This window comes from Schistocerca serialis, chromosome 2 (genome assembly GCF_023864345.2).
Source record: "Schistocerca serialis cubense isolate TAMUIC-IGC-003099 chromosome 2, iqSchSeri2.2, whole genome shotgun sequence".
NCBI classification, from domain to species: domain Eukaryota; kingdom Metazoa; phylum Arthropoda; class Insecta; order Orthoptera; family Acrididae; genus Schistocerca; species Schistocerca serialis.
Window position 1 is genome coordinate 220,546,262 of NC_064639.1, and position 13,745 is coordinate 220,560,006.

General features: G+C 44.1%; 1 protein-coding gene across 1 annotated transcript in view; it reads left to right on the forward strand.

The window, feature by feature from the left end:
- The first annotated feature begins 11,463 nt into the window (after window positions 1–11,463).
- The window catches only part of LOC126456962 (diacylglycerol kinase eta-like), a 537,414-nt gene continuing 535,132 nt past the window's right edge, over window positions 11,464–13,745 (forward strand). The window contains exon 1 of the mRNA XM_050092898.1: window positions 11,464–11,540. The gene's annotated coding sequence lies outside the window, so the exon portion shown is untranslated. The remainder of the gene's footprint in view (window positions 11,541–13,745) is intronic.

Here is a 13,745-nt window from a genome sequence, read left to right on the forward strand (position 1 = left end):
TCCCAGACAGCAGAATTCTTTGCAGATGATTTAAAATAGTTTTTCTCAAAATACGTTACCAGGCTGTCCATCATTGGATGAATTAAAAAATCCCTTTATTTCATTTTCATTTTTGCACAGTTTCGATCGGGAGGCAAGTTTCACATAGTCTGGATCAGACTACTCACCACAATGTCCATCATCGTCAGAGTCGAAGAACTCGCTAGGTTCCACATGTAATAATATACACTACTGGCCATTAAAGTTGCTACACCACGAAGATGAAGTGCTACAGACGCGAAATTTAACCGACAGGAAGAAGATGTTGTGATATGCAAACGATTAGCTTTTCAGAGCATTCACACAAGGTTGGCGCCGGTGGCGACACCCACAACGTGCTGACATGAGGAAAATTTCCAACCGATTTCTCATACACAGACAGCAGTTGACCGGCGTTGCCAGGTGAAACGTTGTTGTGATGCCTCGTGTAAGGAGGAAAAATGCGTACCATCACGTTTCCCACTTTGATAAAGGTCGGATTGTAGCCTATCGCGATTGCGGTTTATCGTATCGCGATATTGCTGCTCGCGTTGGTCGAGATCCAATGACTATTAGCACAATATCGAATAGGTGGGTTCAGGAGGGTAATACGGAACGCCGTGCTGGATCCCAACGGCCTCGTATCACTAGCAGTCGGGATGACAGGCATCTTATCCGCATGGATGTAACGGATCTTGCAGCCACGTCTCGATCCCTGAGGCAACAGATGCGGACGTTTGCTAGAGAACAACCATCTGCACGAACAGTTCGACGACGTTTTCAGCAGCATGGACTATCAGCTCGGAGACTATCGCTGCGGTTACCCTTGAGGCTGCATCACAGACAGGAGCGCCTGCGATGGTGTACTCAACGACGAACCTGGGTGCACGAATGGCGAAACGTCATTTCTCGAATGAATCCAGGTTCTGTTTATAGCATCATGATGGTCGCATCCGTGTTTGGCGACATCGCGGTGAACGCACATTGGAAGCGTGTATTCGTCATCGTCATACTGGCGAATCACCCGGCGTGATGGTATGGGGTGCCATTGGTTACACGTCTCGGTCACCTCTTGCTCGCATTGAGACACTTTGAACAGTGGACGTTACATTTCAGATGTTTTACGACCCGTGGCTTCACCCTTCATTCGATCCCTGCGAAACCCTACATTTCAGCAGGATAATGCACGACCGCGTGTTGCAGGTCCTGTACGGGCCTTTCTGGATACAGAAAATGTTCGACTGCTGCCCTGGCCAGCACATTTTCCAGATCTCTCACCAATTGAAAACGTCTGGTCAATGGTGGCCGAGTAACTGGCTCGTCACAATACGCCAGTCACTACTCTTGATGAACCGTGGTATCGTGTTGGAGCTGCATGGGCAGCTGTACCTGTAAACACCATCCAAGCTTTGTTTGACTCAATGCCCAGGCGTATCAAGGCCGTTATTACGGCCGGAGGTGGTTGTTCTGGGTACTGATTTCTCAGGATCTATGCACACAAGTCTCGTGAAAATGTAATCACATGTCAGTTCTAGTATAATATGTTTGTCCAATGAATACATGTTTATCATCTGTATTGCTTGTCCGTGTAGCAATTTTAATGGCCAGTAATGTAGTTCCGGGTACCTTACCAGCCTGCATGCATAAGGAATTTCGCAAATCCCGACAGGCACACATTTTCAAGAAAACTCTATGCGTTTCTTCGTTTGTTTGTCGATGGCTATAAATATGTTTGTTCTAATAATTAAATTTAATTAAAAATAGTAAGTAGTCAAATAAAGTGAAATTCACTAAAACTTCATGCATATACATGTGTTTTTTTTAATTATATTACCTCTCAAATGTCATAAATTAAATAATATAACCAGTGATGAAAAAATAGCTTATAAATTAAGTTTGTGCGGGAGTCGAATCGTCACCTCTCACGGGTTCATCTTCTGTAGCTCTAACGCTAACCATTTTTTTTTTTTATTATTTGTTCGGGGCCGACGTCTCATGTCAACCGTTCAAGTACATCATTGATCCATTCGCTCAGTTTTGTTTATTACAAATGGCAGCTAATCCTCTGACTGAACACGCTGAGCTGCCGTGCCGGCAACCACTGACCTGAACCTCAAATCCGTGCAATGATGCGTAAGCCACATAACAGACGCGCAAAACTTCTCTTGCGATTTTCTCGGAATTTCCTGAGTAGTGTTCCTTACTATGTTATGGTACTATGTTATGTTATTTTAACGGGCTACTAAAGCTGTACAAAATTTGAAGTAAATCAGTGATCCCAAAGTATGGGCTCCCCCTGTGAAGTGTTGCTTTTATCTCATTCCCCCTCGCCCCATATGGGCGGGGAAAGGGGGGAGGGGGGCTGCCAGCGATACATTCAACCTACTCTTCTGCCAACTGACAAGTAAAATTGAATGAATTAAAAAACGTTAACCCAAAGGTGAGATAGTTATAAGTGATTTCAAAAAAGTTGAAGGGCGAAAGTGATATAAGCATTTCTATGTATAAGAAACATAGCTTTGTTCATGTTTGTTTTAGAACAATAATAATAAAAGGGTGAAACGAAAGACAAAGACATTTAAAACATGTTGAAGGAAACATTGATCTTAAAAACAAGCTCTTCACTGTTAGAAAAGAGGAAGGAGCTGCCATGGAATAGGTTGTCGTTTAAAAGTGAAAAGGTTCGTCGTTGAAGGTAGGAGGGTGGTCGTGTAAGGACGGGCGACAGGTGCGTGGTATCGATGGGGCTAGGGAAAGAAAGAGTAACGAGAAAAGGTGTAAGGAAATGTGGAAGAAGGAGAAATGGAGCGTTGGTGACTTGGATTTGATGGGTAAATGTCAGGAGGTAGTTCATGGTCTGCGAGGGTAAAATAGTGAGATTTCTTTGGAAGAGAATGTGGACAGAATTGGTGGATTGTGTCGATAGAGCCACGGCAGGGTATTATTAGTGTTGTGTTGGCAGAAGAGCCAACACCGTGTTATGAATGCAGGCCGAAATGCACGCGTTTTACCTCACGCAGGCTGGCATGAGGAGGGAACGACTATACTGACGTGAGGTCTGGAACATGACAATGAATTAGAATTCAGAAAGCCAACGGAATTAGTTTGATACTTAACTTTAATCGATTAATCATAAACGTCGCTCTTGACGGTACACGAATCACAATATTATTTGTTCAGAATACAGTCTTGAAGTAATTAGTTGCAGTAACTGAATATGGCGACTTGCTAGGTCGTAGCAAATGACGTAGATGAAGGCTATGCTGAACTGTCGTCTCTGCAAATGAGAGCGTAAGTAGACAGTGAACCATCGCTAGAAAAGTCGGCTGTATAACTGGGCGAGTGCTAGGGAGTCTCACTAGAGTAGACCTGCCGTGTGGCGGCGCTCGGTCTGCAATCACTGATAGTGATGACACGCGGGGCCGACGTATACTAACGGACCGCGGCCAATTTAAAGGCTACCACCTAGCAAGTGTGGTGTCTGGCGGTGACACCACAATTAGGATTGGAAATTTGAGAGGGAACTATAGGAGTATTGGAGTTCAGATTGAGGATGGTGTAGGTTCTTCGGAGATGTTGTGTTAGAAATGTTGATGAAACGGTAAAGGATCCTGGAGGGGGGGGGGGGGGGGGCAAGGGGTAAACGGATGCGGAAAGCGACGCCAGAGTGTATGATGAAGTTCAACGATCTGGAGGGACTTCTGGAACTTGGGTTGAGCAAATATCCCTGCAACATTGGCATAGGGATGGGTCGAATCAAGGAAGCAGAGCTCTGAGTGCGGCGGGTTGAAATACGCGCAGTCCGATCACTAATGCAGACAGTGAGGTGATGCGAATTCGGCGTCCTCTGGTGGCGTGCGTAGCGTGAGCCCTCTCAAGCAGGGACTCACACCGACCGATTAAATGTTTCTTCTGCGGAGATGAATGCGGCTCGCGAAGCGCCGAGTGCCGTTGATGCAGATACCGTCGATGTTGCACTCATAGATTTGGTGTATACAATTCACGATCCCCTTTTCCATTTGTTTACTCTTAACCAAGCGGAAAAGGGGGTCATGAATGAAACACACCATTTCTGAGCACTTTCCTGAAACTTTATCTCAAAAATTGTAGTCCTCGTCTCTGTTTCCCTAAATTGAGCATCAAGCCGGGTTGGGACACTTATGGTACTTCACCACTTTCTCCTGGGGTGTAAAAGCAGACTGCCTCCAAGTGGTACACCTCGGGCAATGCCGAAAGGTAGCTAAAAGTCTACTACTATCGTGGCGCTGCACTATGAGTGTGAACTCATCTCGCGGCTTAAAAGTGCAAATGGAAGCAAACAATAAAATGAATGGGTCTTCTCAAAACCCAATGACAAGAGACCTCGGCCCATCAGTCCGAGTACTGCAAATTAACATAGAAGGTATAAGTAAGACTAAATGTGATATCCTCTCAAGACTAGCACGGAATAACAATATACATGTTATACTGGTCCAATGAACACATGTAAATCACGAGGCAGGTCTCATGAAAAGAGTTCTCATAAGTGGATACACCGTTGCTGGAGCTATTCACCATGAAAACTATATATCTGCTACATACGTGCGTAGTGACATTGATAACTGGGCTCCAATAAAAATTAAGTTCTTCGGATAACATATTTTTAATAAAAACACTAGTGAGTAATCTCACAATAGTCAATGTATATAAGCCTCTTAACATCCAATGGCCAAAAGAAGCACACTCCCTGAAACAAAATACCCCACCCTCCTAATGGGCGATTTAAATAGCCACCACAGTTTATGGGGCTATAGTGTGAACAATGATAATGGTCAAGCCCTACTTGAGTGGGCAGATATTGTAGACCTGCAACTAATATATGATGCTAAAGAGAGAGACACCTTCTGGTCAGCTAGATGGCAACGCGGTTTCAACCCAAATCTGTGCTTTGTTAGTAAAGACCACAAGAGTAAAGGCTACCCATCAAGCAGGAAAGTATTAACTAACTTCCCACATAGCCAGCATAGACCTGTCATTGTCCACATTGGAATACAAGTCCCTCTTATAAAATCAGCTCCAAAACCAAGATAGAATTTTGAAAAGGCTGATTGGGAGTCATACGCAAAACGTGCCGATGCCACTGTACGATGGATAAAGCCAATCATTAACAACTATGAACGGTTTAGTAAAGCTCTTATTGCATCAGCTAAGAAAACTATACCACGCGGTTTCAGGAAAGAATAAACACCTGCCTGGAATGAAACAACTGAACGCCTCTATAACGACTTCAAAGAATCGGGAGACAGGGAAGTGGCAGAGGAACTTATCGAGTCACTTGACAGCGCCCGAAGAGAAAAGTGGAAAAAAAACGTGGAAGGTATAGACTTTAGAAAGTCCAGTCGAAAAGCGTGGGCCCTGCTCAGGAAACTAGAATCTGGTGCATACAATTCCTGTGAAAGAGCAAAAACCACTCCCAACGCAATTGCAGGCCGTATAGCCAATATGTCCAGGGCACCTCTTGACAAAGAAACCGCCAGAAACATTAAGAAACTAATTAAAACACGGTGGAGACAAGCTACTGAAAGATCACATCCTGCAGCACCTTTCACAGTGGAAGAACTGAAAACGGCTATCTCGAACATCAAAACAAGGAAGGCAGCTGGGCCAGATGAGTTATACCCAGAATTTATTAAGTATAGTGGGAGAAATTTTGTCAACTGGCTCGTGAACTTCTATAATAACATCCTTGAAGAAGGCTGAGTGCCTAAGATATTCAAAAGATCTAAAGTATTGCCAATATTAAAACCTGGGAAAACACCAGACAAGCCTGAACATTTTAGACCAATCTCTCTCCTGAGCACCTGCTTCAAACTCTTGGAGAGACTCTTGTATACGCGGTGGCCGTGCGGTTCTGGCGCTGCAGTCCGTAACCGCGGGACTGCTACGGTCGCAGGTTCGAATCCTGCCTCGGGCATGGGTGTGTGTGATGTCCTTAGGTTAGTTAGGTTTAAGTAGTTGTAAGTTCTAGGGGACTTATGACCTAAGATGTTGAGTCCCATAGTGCTCAGAGCCATTTGAACCATTTGAACTCTTGTATAATCGTATTGGGACGACTTTGAATGAAAGAATCCCCATCGAGCAGGCTGGTTTTCGACCACAACGTAACTGTTGCGACCAAGTACTGACTTTAACAACACATATCGAGAACGGCTATGAACGGAAACTTAAAACAGTTGTTGCATTTGTAGATTTAACCGTTACATACGATACTGTGTGGAGGCATGGTCTTCTTAGCAAGATACTTGAGATTATCCCTTGCCAGACCTTGTACAAATTACTAAGTGATATGCTCAGCAATAGAACCCTTGAAGTTCATTTAGAAGGAAAGAAGAGTCGAACCATTGTTTCAATCAACGGCTTACCACAAGGTTTCTGTATTGGCACCATTACTTTTCAATGTGTACATAAGCGACATACCAACAACAAATGCGCGGAAGTTCTGTTACGCAGATGACATGGCCCTGGCTGTGCAACAAGAAAGTTTTGAGCAGTGTGAAAACTCCCTTAACCAAGACGTCGGAGTAATGGGTAAATATTTCAGATCTTGGAGATTAATTCCTAACCCAATAAAGTCAGAAGTTACAGTGTTTCATTTAAACAACCAACAGGCAACCCGATCCCTTGACGTTACCTTTGCTGGTAGAAAGTTAAAGCATAACCCAAACCCATAATATCTTGGTATTAAATTGGATAGATCGCTTACATTCAAACCACACCTAATAGATACTGCTGCTGAGATATGTACAAGAAATAATATTATTCAAAAGCTCGCCAATACTAGCTGGGGAGCTGATGTACATGCTCTGAAGATTTCTTCTGTAGCGCTGGTATACTCTGTTGCGGAATATTGCAGCCCTGTTTGGCTTAACAGCAGCCACACGTCTAAAGTGGATACTCAACTAAACAATACCATGAGAACCATAGCTGGGACCATTAAATCCACCCCACTACCTTGGCTTCCTGTTCTCTGCAGCATAGCTCCACCACATCTTAGGCGGCAAACCGCCTTAGTTAATGAATGGCGTAAAATCTCCTCCAATACCAACCTTCCAATCCATCAGGACATTGCCCCAAATCTTTCCCGACTAAGATCTAGAAGACCACCATGGAGAACAGCTCAAAACCTTATGGCTACGTCCTACGATGCTATGGATTCATGGAAAAATGAATGGTCTCAGACTGGACTATCCAAGAACTGCAATGAAATATCACCTGGTGGAAACCTACCTGGTACAGACTTGCCAGGAAGAACTTGGGTTATACTCAATAGACTCAGAACTGGTCATGGCAGAAGTGGCGAGATGCTCTGTAGATGGGGCATACGAGATTCACCACAGTGCGATTGTGGACATCCAGAGCAAACTATCCAGCACATCATTCAGGAATGCCCTAAACGTGCGTTTAAAGGATCCATTCGAGAACTTTATGCAGCCTCCCCTGCAGCCGTCGAGTGGATGGGAAACCTAGACATAGAACTTTAAAGAGACTCTATAGACTCCATATATGTGATTGCTGAATGACCTTATAGCAACAATTTCTATATGATAATTTTATCTTATCTATGACAAGATACCTTATTGTAACAACCTGTGTATACCTACTTTATCCTTAATTGAATGTCCATAAGACGAGACATTATTTATGTGTTATAATTTATGTTGATTTTATCTTTATCTGTCTGTATGTATTTAAACATGAAACCATTTGTACTTGAAAACCACATACGCTCTTTCCACCATTCTTCTTCTTCTATAACTGATATGTTCTTAAACTAATCTCCGCTGATTCAATTCGTCTGGCTCTAGGCCTCCCTCTTGCCCTCAAACTTGGTCTCCATCAGTTGCATTGATATTCTTCGAGATCCTATTCTCATTGCATGTTCAAACCGTTTTAGCCCGTTCTTCTCAGTTGACTCATTCAGCTTTTCGAATCCAATTTAGTTCCCAACATCTTTATATCTCCCTCTGTCTCTTCTCGACTTCCCTAGCATTCTTCTTAGGATATCATTTCAGTGGCTTGGATTTCACTCTGCTCTTATTGACACTGTTCACGTCTCCAATGCGTAAGTCAGAATGGCTGTGAAATACGCTTTGCACAACACTTCGTTGCACTTCACTGGCAATGACAAAATGTTGCTCCCTTTTGCTAACTCCTGCCTCTATTCTTGCATTCTCCACCATCGCAGTTTCTCGATATTTGAATTTGAATACCTTGTCCTTTAATATTAATTTGTCCCCTGCCTTCTCTGACTCATCTCGTTACCACCATAGTCTTCATTTTCTCCACACTGCATTTCATTCCAAATTTTCCGATTTTTCATTTAAGATGGCTGTGTGTTCTTGTACATCTTTACCTTTGGTTCCTCACACCACAATGCCATCGAAAAATAGCAATAACTTAATCTCCCTTCCTATATGAGTTTCTTTTGTCTGCATACGATCGTTACTACCACAACATGTAACTTTTGTATCATGATGTGTAGGATATCTGATAATGGCAATGTCTGAAATGCGTGATATTGAAACAATAAAGTGAGCTTGCAGCCAGTCAATGACTTTTACCTCAACGACCTATTCAGCATTCTGCAGACTTTATTTATTGTGTCACTTTAACAGTTTCATCCCCCACCGTTGTGTTTTTCAAACTGTTGCATCCTTGAGCCCTCGCTTCGCGATGTACGACTAGCGGTTACAGAGGTCAAGGATCACACTTTATTAATAATTATAGTATAATGTAATATCTCCAATTATAGTTACATTTTCAGCTAGTAAACCGAGTCCTTTCGTCCATACGTGTATTTTTTCATCATTACTAACTTTTCTACAAGAGCGTGTATACAATGTAAATGGCATATATTACTATATACATAACTAGGGCTAGTTCGGGTCTTGGGATCTATACCACAATGCCAGGTCTTTTAGCCGATGACATCTCGATCGGCGAAGGATTCCAGTCCAGGAAGGGAGGCATATTCACAACGAACAATGGCCAGAGTAAACCAACCAGTACCAGAATTTCCGGTAGCGACATCGAGGGTAAAATTAACCCTGCAGCCACGAAAGAAAATAGGTTCATTCAATATAACTGCTTGGGCAGCTCCATTTTGTCCAAGTTTATTTTCGAGGCTAATAATATGCTTGTAGACAGGCATGCAGTGGCGACGTAGACGATACAGACGTCGACGAGGCATAGTGCTTGAATGCTGTTGCACATAGAGCTCACAGCGGAATGGTTCCGCTGGCGTGCGTAGAGAAAGTTCCACAAAATTTTGCAAGAATTACTGGATGCCTGCAACTTGCTGCCACGATATTTCAGCGCAGAGTCTTCTAGCCATCTTCAGGTGAATACTAACTAAAACGCACCGAGCTCGCGTATTTAAGACCCCTCCAGCGTGGTGTACCCAGATGGTGTTTCACATGCGCTTCTGTTGCAAGTCTGAAAGCTGCCCCGCGCGCCTTCTGTGCTGAAAGCTCGCCTCATCGATATCAAATCGACTGTCATCGTACGGTAAAATCGCAGAACGACGCGACTGCGCCGATCCCGAACTTTTTCTACAACCGGATTCCATACGGAATTTAACTGGAAACCGCCGTCTCGATTAGTGAGGTACTCAGTAATATTTCCACTGATTCATTGGTGCAGGAGTTCCAAAATTTTGAGGTTTCGGCCAAAATTTTTGTTTCATTGCATTTCTGGATACACTATGCATGTGTTGGCGGCGTATTAAATGCGGGAGCTCAGTGCAGAAGACTCTGCGCCCAAATATCGTGGCAGCTAGTTGCAGTCATCCGACAGTTGTCCCGAAGTTTTATGGAGCAATATTGTAACTACTTTTTTTCCTTACATTTCGAATCGCATTTGAAATATCGCCTAAAAGTGTTTCAACCATCTCTTCGCAGTCTCTATTTTTTACACTCTTGTTCTTGTAATGTTCGTGGGACCCTATCGAGAAATGAGGTATTTTGCGGCCCAGTTGTATACACTATACACTGAGGTGACAAAAGTCATGGGATAGCTATATGTCGAGACGGTAGTACTATCTCTTACAGAGAATATAAAAGGACAGTGCATTTCTGGAGCTGTCATTTGTATACAGGTGACTAATGTAGAAAAGTTTCCAACGGAATTATGGCCGCGCAACGGGAGTTAACAGACTTGGAAAGCGGAATGTTAGTGTCAAGAGTGTGCGAGAATACCAAATTCCAGGCATTACCTCTCACCATACGCCGTGGCCGATAGCCTTCACTTAATCACCGAAAGCAGTGCTAACATACAAGCAGCACTGCGTGAAATAACGACAGAAATCAATGTGGGACACACTGCAAACGAATGTGTTAGGACAGTGCGGCGAAATGGTGTGTTAATGGACACGACCAACGCGAGTGCCTTTGCTAACAGCATGATATCGCCTGCAGCGCCTCTCGTGGGCTAGACAACTGGAAAACCGTGGCCTGGTGAGATAATCCCGATTTCAGTTGGTAAGAGCTGATGGTAGGGTTCAAGTGTAGCGCAGACCCACGAAGTCATGGAGCCAAGTTGTCAACGAGGCGCTGCGCAGGCTGGTGGTGGCTCCATAATGGTGTGGCTGTCTTCTCATGGCGTAGACTGAGTCTTCTGGCCCAACTGAACCGATCACTGACTGCAAATCGTTTTATGTTCGGGTTCTTGCAGGCCATCTGCAACCATTCACAGACTTCACGTTCTCAAAGAATGATGTTATGTCACCAGACCACAACCGTTCCCAATTGGTTTGAAAAAAACATTTTGGACAGTTCGGGCGAATGATTTGGCCACCCAGATCGCCCGAAATAGATCCCATCGAGCTACTATGGGACATAATCCAAAGGTCAGTTCGTGCACAAAATCCTGCACCAACAGCAGTTTCGCATTTATGGATGGCCATAGATGTATCATGGCTCGGGACATCCAGCGGCTTGTTGAGTCCATGCCACTGCGCGTTGCTGCACGAAGACGGGAAAAAGGAGGTCCGACACAATATTACGAGATATCCCATGACTTTTGTCACCTCAGAGTAGGGTTTTAATGTGGTCATGTGTCCGCTCCTCCACCACCCCTGAAGCAACTAAAACTTGCTGTTATGTAAAACCAAAGGGAAACTCGTGGGGTTTGTGAACGTGGTCCGTGGCAGAAATCCGCTCGTCTGCGCCAACCCGGGGTACGTAGGACCGCCGGTTTCGTCAACTGCGGCTAATGGACTCCCCGTGGCGCCTCCACAATCGCACAGGCTAGGAACCTGGTTGTTCCAGAATCCGTCGGGATCATCCGAGGTCGTCGCTGCGTGGCCAGCTGTTGGCGAGAAACCTTCCAGTGGGCGCTTCTGCGAACCTTTGGCGTGCAGATTATTTCCGAGTCGCTAACACATGTTTCCTTTTCTGTTGCAGGCTGTGATTTTCGATGAGATCGACCTGACGGACCTGAGCTTCGCCGAGTGCAGCATCAAGAACGCGAACCACAGTTTCCAGGTGAGCACACTGGCGTAATTAGAGCGCGAGGCGAGGCGAGGCGAGGAAAGAAGAGGCGGGCCAGTCCGATGAAACAGCGGACGGTGTGGCGCAACTGCGCCCAGCCCTGGCCCTGCTCTCCGACTAATTGCTGGGCTGGCGTGGCGTGTCGTGGCTGTCCACGTGACCGGCGCTGCCGCCGCTCGTAAACCCCAGCGCCGCCACGCGGCAGATCACTCACATTAATGCCCACTCCGTCACTCCGGCCAGTCCACTGTCGCGACGCTGCCCAGATAAACGCCCCGTCGGATAATTACACCAGGCGACCTGGCGCTCAGCCGCAGGCGTCACATTAATACTCGGCAGATGGAGAGTCCAAAATTCACGTCTGGACACCTCAATTCATACACTGACGGAAAATAACATCGCAACAGCAAAAGAGACATAATTTAGAGTAATGAAATTTCGGTGAAATGTGGTAATGGTAATGACACACCAAAATCACGATAGTAATCCGTTGTAGTTGCTACATATTTTATTACAAACAAAAGCATTATAAAATCACAATCAGAGTAATAGAGGAGACTGCCCGACAAGGCAAGATCACTTCGACAAATAACAAATAAATTTGTTTAACCGGAACAAGTCCCATAAAATATGAAATCTGAATGTGTCTAGGTAAATATACTCAGGATAAGCTTCACTTAAATAGTAAAAATGTCCATACAATTCCCATCAGAACTCTCATTACTTCCAATCAGCTGAGGAACAGATTAAGGGTAAGAACACAGATCTTTTAAAGTTTGGCTAACCAACTTTCGTAAATAAAACTAGATACAAATGACTAAAACAATTAAGGAGGTGCTTTAATTTTGACCAAGCCAATCTTCAAATTTACTTAGCTGAATAATCAACAATATTCTTATAATGTTTACAACTAGAACATGACCATATGACAATACCCCTAAAATGAGGTCGCTTCAATATTGCGTGTGAATTAGCGATAGACGCGAGCAGATCAAGGATTCAAATCAATACGAGAGATCCACGAGACAGGAAATGACATAGAAATGTACTCAACTTTGCATTGCAATTGAACTTCGGACTCTATAATTGGCTCTGAGCACTATGGGACGTAACTTTTGAGGTCATCAGTCCCCTAGAACTTAGAACTACTTAAACATAACTAACCTAAGGACATCACACACATCCAAGCCCGAGGCAGGATTCGAACCTGCGACCGTAGCGGTCGCGTGGTTCCAGCCGGTCAAATGGAGACCCACAATGCTGATAACACTATTGAGAAGAGCGTGAGACAGGTTTGTAGCCTATTCCCTATGGAGTGAAACTAAAGTGTTCCTTTTTCCCACGCGCCATTCGAAAGTGGAATGGTAGAGAAGTAGTATGAAAATGGTTCGATGAACCCTCTGCCAGGCATTTAAGTGTGAATTGCAGAGTAACCATGTAGATGTAGTTGTAAAAGTCCTGCGAGAAGAAATAAAAATTTGGGGGTTTGATGATGAAAACTGTAGTTTAGTCGGAAATGGAAAATGACTTGGGGGGAATAGTTGAGCAGAATGGATGGTGTCTTAACAGGAGGTTATACGATCAACAAAAACATAACTAGGGTAATAGAATGTAGTCGAATTAATTCAGGCGATGCTGAGAGACTTAGATTGGGATATAGGACTCTAAAAGTAGTAGATGGATTTTTCTGTTTCGTTAGCAATAGTAACTAATGTTGACTGAAGTAGGGTAGAGTGAGAAAAGTATTTTTGAGAAAGAGGAATTTGTGAAAATGGAGTATAAATATAAGTGTTGTCAAGTCTTTTCTGAATGTACACAACTCTCATCTATCCGCAAGAAAAAGGGTCAATGTCCGCGACGAAGAACACCCTTTCCGACAGGCAGCTGAACACACTCCGTTGAATATCCCAACCGCCCTGTTTACACTGACGCTTTTTTGGAGGCATAACATTTTCTTGTACGGGTGTGAAACGTGGACGACAAGATTTTTAGACAGAAAGAGAATAGAAGCTTTTGAAATGTGGTGCTACAGAAGAACGCTGAAGCCTAGATGGGTCGATCGTGTAACAGCTGAGTAGTTACTGAGTGGAACTGGGGAGAAAAGAAATTTCTTGCGTTACTTGACTAAAAGAGTGGATCGCTTGATAGGACACATTCTGAGATGTCAAGCAACCATCAGTGTAGTATTTGTGGCGAGTG